The 6,000-nt window shown below is 42.9% G+C and overlaps 1 long non-coding RNA gene across 1 annotated transcript in view; it reads right to left on the bottom strand.

The window, feature by feature from the left end:
- The window catches only part of LOC108639082, a 65,396-nt gene that overhangs the window by 57,620 nt on the left and 1,776 nt on the right, over positions 1-6,000 (bottom strand). Inside the window, exon 2 of the long non-coding RNA XR_001920243.2 lies at positions 652-796. This is a non-coding gene — a long non-coding RNA (uncharacterized LOC108639082). The remainder of the gene's footprint in view (positions 1-651; positions 797-6,000) is intronic.

The raw sequence follows: 6,000 nt of genomic DNA, 5'->3' as shown, positions 1-6,000 counted from the left end.
CACACCAGTGCATCCCTTCTCCCGCAGGCTCCGCTCCCTCCCCCGGATTCCTGCTTTGCTGCGCGGTTCCAGCGTCAGAGCGCAGAAACTTTCCCGTTTGCTGCGGCGCTGACGCTGATTTTTGGCTTATTCGTTTTGGCGATGGTCGGTTTGGCACCTCGTTATTTATTTAACCATTTGTTGTTTGTTTGAGGGAAGGGGGGGGTCGGGTCTAGTCCTGATGCCTCGGGCGTTGTGTGTGTGTTTTGGGTTTTTTCTCCGCCCGATTCCATTAAAATGCCTTAAATAGACTAGAAGGACAAAGAATCAGACCGCCACCCCGGCATCCCGAGCAGCGCACGGGGGGATGAGGAAACTATAGCTGAGGGAGAAACACTTGGCGGCTCAGCAGAGGTAGGAGATGGGGGGGAAGGCACGGCTCCCTGCCTCCTGCGGCTGGAAAACCGGGATCCCCAGAGCAGAGACCTCTCAGATTCCAGCGGGAGATCGCGCAAACTTCGGGAGCCGTTTCAGGGTGCCTCGGTTTGCACACCCACGGGAGCACCCGCAGCTCTCGGTGCCTAAAACCAGCCCCGGGATGGGGAGAAGCTGCTTACGAGGTATCGATAAATGAGGGGATGGTGCCAGGGAGAAGCGCGGTGGAGAATTTACCTCTTCTCTAGCATCCTCTACCGTCCAGAGCTTCTGCCCTCGCACTGTCACAGCGACTGTACCGCTGCTGCCTTCGGCTGGCTCTGGATGCTCAGAGCGGCATCAGCCGGGGAAGGAATCGCACCCCGTGGTTGTCATTTTCTTCCTGAAAGATGTACCAGAAGTTACAAACGTGTAATGATTTAAATCATTAGAGCAAAAGGCTCATGACAGGTGATCTGAACAGCTGCACTCAGCTCTTAGCCAGGAACCTTAAGCTTGCACAGGCTGTTCAAGATGAAATGCTCTACTTGTGCTATGTACTATTAGTGATTATTTTCTAATTGGAATAATAATGTTGGCTGGGTTGCTGCCTTTTTATCGTCTCAGGAATATATGTAAGAAACATAAGACCAAGCCCCTTTTTGATCACACACCAAAATGGCTCACAGAACTTTTTTTGTCCCCGTAGGCACATGATGAATCCCCACATTGTACAATATTTTATGGCCATGTGAGGCTGCCAAAATCCTTTGTCCTGCACCGTGTGTCTCTTGGTCCCCTGCCAGGACATGACTGCAGGTGGTGGCAGCGTTTCAGGATGGAGACAGTTCGGGCCAGCACTGGTACAAAGCTTCCACGGGGGACTCCCTGCAATCTCCCAGCTTCCCAAAAAACTCCTCCACTCCCACACTGCGTTGGTGCCTCTGGGTTCCCAACCTGCCCCTTGCTGGGCTGGCCTGGTTTGCAGCCTGCCCAGGATGTTGCACCAGGGAGGAATCCGTGTGTGCTGGAGTGATTCCTCCTTTCCCACCTCCTTTTCCAAGCCCAGCTCTGCTCCCTCACCAGCTCCACAAGCTATTTTTCTTCATTACCTCTGACTGTGGCAAACTAAGCAGGTTCTGCAGCAGTTCTGAAGTGCCTGAAGTGAATTCAGCCCCCTCTTTCCCAACTTGTTTTTAATTATTTTTTACAAACATCCCAATGATGAATATCAATAATAAATTAGCAATCGTGTTTATTTATTAAATTATTTTCAATATTTAATACAATTTAATAGATCAAATTTGAACTCAATTTATTGAATAAATAAAGATAATTAGGTTTTGTTGTTTGTATAAGAATATTAAACCCACCAGTTGCTCTGTCCTGATGGCATTGTTTATAACTCAGTTTTGTCACCAGTTTCCAGTTGGGGAACTATTTAGCATCCCTGATTTTAGTTTTTAAACAGTAAGATGCTCCCTGAAATGCACAAAATGTTTAAAATTAATTAGGCCAGCCTGCTGCTATAATTTCAATTCTTTTTTTTCTTTCCCTTTCAGAGTTCTCTTTAAAACTTTCCAAAGAAGTGGCCTGTCAAACTCTGAGTGCCCTGGGCATCAATGAAAACCAAGATATCACACTGTTCTATAGGTGTTTGCAGATCTTTGACACAAAGCATTCAGCCCTGCTCTTCTTTCTCCTGTAAAATCCCATCCAGCTCATTTATTTCACTTGGAAAGTTCTGGAATTCTCTCCAATATGGTTGTCTACTTGCAGGGCAGCAGAGGGTAGCAAATGCCAATGAATCTGGCTGTGGATGTGTTCTACATTTGAGGGTGACTACTAGAATATTCATTTATTATTGGTCTCCATTTAAATGCAACCCCCTTCTAAGAAGACATTCAGTACAAACAGCACTAGATTGCAGCAAACTGGTTCTAGTCCAGTGCTTCTGTTTTTAAAATGGGCAGTTTACAAATAAAGATATAAAAAGACAGTTTGGCTTTCTTTTTTTTCCCCTTATTTTTGTTGACTCAATGAGTGTAGCCTAGAGTTATAACTCTGTAAACTCCAGCTGAATCTTTAAGCTTAGAAAGAACCTTTCATAAATCAGAATGAGTTGTTGAAATTCCGAAGGACAAAATAACTCTCAGTTATGTGAGTGCACAGGCTCAGTTTGGTGAAATGATAACTGGTTATCCCCAGGAAGCCTGAGCACCAACATGGAAATGAGAAAAGGATTGGGGGGAAAAAAAGGCAAAAAAAAAAAAAAAAGCAAGCAAGAGTGTATTACAAGAGTGACTCTGCACAGAAAACTGCTTAATAATTCTGCTGATAAAGTGTGAGCCAGAGAAGAATTCATTTCCCTCTCCCAGAGCTCAGCTGGGGTGACAGGAGTTTAAGGAAGTGCAGCCTTTCAGAAAGGTGAGCAGGAATGTCCTTCAGTGCAGACAACAGAGCTGGACAGCACTGGAGTCACTGAGAGCTCTGACTCCTGGGGAGGCACAGCTATACCCTGGGAGAAGTGCTGAGTGAAAACCAGCCACTTGGACATGTTTTCTCTTCAAAGCCCATTCCCCTTCCAAGAGCGTTTTCCTGCTTTCCTCTCCTTGCCTCTCCATGTCCAATTCAAAACCAGTTCCTGTCCACTTTTTCCCTTTCCACGGGTTCCTTTTGCTCCAAGGGGCAGTTGGGCCTCAGGAAACATCAGCAAACTGAATCATGTTATTGTTTGTAACAGCATCAGTTATCAACGCTCTGAAATTATCATTCTGTTAATATTAAAGCTCAAGAAATTAAATATGCATCATTTGTGTCTGAATGAGCAATTATTATTGAACATAATGCTTGAAAAAGAAAAACAAAGCTTTTCAGACATAACATGAATTTTAACTTGTGGGGTTTTTTTTAGAAAACCAATCAGGGTTTTAGTTTATGCATCATTCTGTTCCCTGCAATAATACACTGTCTGTGCAATCAGTGATGATAAATGGGCCATAATTGTAAACTTGATATTGGTTTTCAATATTGAATTCATCATTGTGTCCTCTTAACACATATTAAATACTTTAAAGAATTTATATGTTTGTTTGATTTATCTGTGATTTTTTTCCCAATATGTAAAATTTATTAGTTTTCTGGTTTTTGAGAAACTAAGAGTAGACAACATCATTAATAACACTGAATAACAGCCTTGGCCTCATTTATGCACGACTCCCTTCTCCCAGACAAAGTGTCCAAACCCAATACAAACATATTAGTTGGAGGCAGGATAGAAAATACAGCCTGAACTAGAGCCAGTTCTGCACAGGTTCTGTTTGAATTCCCTGATCTATCCCCGATCCCTCCAAATAATGATTGCAAGAATTTACTCTCATTTAAAGGCAACTCCTGCACTCATATTTCACTTTATTCTATGGCAGAGTTGTTGACTAACCTCCACAACACCTAAATTCTTATTAATGTTAATGAGAGTTATACATCTGAACTGGGAAGCGACGAGACCCCTCACCATGAAAAAAAACTACCAGCAGCAGCTTTTATAATGCATAATTAACAGCAATGTCACATAGGTCAAAGCAGCCTTGGCTTTCTTGTGAAAACTCTTATTTGGAAAGCTGCAAAGACTGGATTTTTTTCTGTCAAGAAAACCCACACTGCAGCTGAAGCAAGAAACTGCTTCACCTTCTGGTTTTGAGAGCTAAAAGACAATTTACCCACCAGGGTCCTGCTTGTCTCCAGGACATCCCTCCTAGTCCTGCCTGAGGTAGAATCCAGGCTATGGGAGGAATTTGACCCAATCCCAACCTCACACCAGCAAACAGGCATTTACAGGTTGAACATTATCAGCTGTATTTGTGGTTGAGTTCCTTGTTTGATTATGACCAATCTCTTGAGTTTGGATCTCTTTGAGTTTCTCTTTCACCCAAACCCAAAGGCTGGAACTGCCAAGAGCAAGTACAGACCAAAAAAAAGGGGGCAGAGAAGCAGCAGCTCCAGAAGAATGTTGATTCACTCCCTCTGCCTTCCCCAATAAACTGAGGTTCCCCAAAGTTCTGCTCCTTCCCAGAGAGGCTGTTCTCCCTCAGGAGAGCCTTCAAGAGCCTGCTTTCCCTTAGGAAATTCCCCCTTGACCAGAATTCCAAGTGTTAGCAAACCAGAAACAGAGTTAAAATAAGGACTGAAGCAGACAGAAGTTGGTGTGCTTGGCATTCTGAAACAAGCATGGGATATTTTCATTTAGACATTATTTACAGATGCTTCTAAATATGCTGGAGCAAATTTATCATCAAGCTTAACTTGTTGGCTTCAGCCAGCTGTCTCCAGATCCACAGAATATTAAGGAGAGGACTTAAGTCTGTAGGAAATGTACTGTTGCAGCAATTGGCATTATTTGGACACACTATGGAATGCTCAGCTGTGCTTTCATCAAAAGAAATTTGGAGTTTACTGCTCTTGCCCTGAGTGAGGAATGGGTTTGATTACAGAAAGAAGAGACACGCTGAGAGAAGCTGTGAATTTATCTTCAGGATGGATTGCTGCAGGAATCTTTACCCTGAAGTTGTAGGAACTAGTTGAATGCCAGCACTGAATATGAACATTCTCTGAAGTGACCTCCTCTTCTGTAAAACCCCTGACTCCCAGCTGCCCCTGTGCTCAGTGCTCCCCAGTGGGCTCAGAGGAGACGTTTGGAAAGAGGAGCATTTGAATTTTTATCTGCTCTGGGAATTCTGGTGTTGCTTTTATTCCTCCCTGCAGAGATGAGCAGCCCACAGTCCACCTGCATAAGACCTTACCCTGTTCCAGTGAGAGCTGAAGATGCACTTTTAGACTGACTGTAATGACTCTTGAACTGGACAGGTTATTTTATGCCTCACTTCCCCACCTGCTAAAATGGAAGTATTAATTCCTAATATTAATTCCTGCCCAGAATCTTGGCCTGTCCTGCATATGCTACAGAGATTAAAATTATAATGGACACTTTGAAATTTTGGAATTTTGAGGAATTATGGTCGTTGCCATTCAAACCATAAAAAGAAATCAAGCAAATCATAACAGCAAATCCTACAAGTTTTCCTTCTGTTTTCAAAGAAAATCTAAGAAATCTTGGCTGCAAGTATTTCTTTTCATTTTCATCCATCCACAGAATGACAAGTCAGGAGTTGATCCCCAAACTGAGGGAATGCTGCAGTGCATTTGTTTCTTTGGTTTGCCACTTTACGAGGGAAAAAACCCACATTTCTGAGATATTTTTGGTAACGTGTGACTAAGTAGCAAAATTAAAACTAGGAAATTAATAACTCCATGGCATTTCAATCCCATCAACTCTAATCAACATAAATCCATTCTAATTAAAACCTGCAAATCCTGAGGATACCAAACAGGTAGCCCTCTGTTCTGAGGAGATGGCAGCAACAGGCACATTCCACACAAAGGGAGAGGATGGAAAGCTCTGAAAGAGGCAAAGATGAAGCTGCACTAGAAGCTGTATTTTCAGAGTACCACCAGGCCCTAATAATCTCTAATTGGTGAAATAAAAATTAAAAAAAACCCCTCATAAATTTTGTCCTTTAAAATTTAAAAAGCACTTTTATGAGCTAAATG

This window comes from Manacus vitellinus, unplaced genomic scaffold (assembly GCF_001715985.3).
Source record: "Manacus vitellinus isolate BGI_N305 unplaced genomic scaffold, ASM171598v3 scaffold_16_pilon, whole genome shotgun sequence".
Classification (NCBI taxonomy): domain Eukaryota; kingdom Metazoa; phylum Chordata; class Aves; order Passeriformes; family Pipridae; genus Manacus; species Manacus vitellinus.
This window is presented reverse-complemented; position numbering and strand designations above follow the sequence as displayed.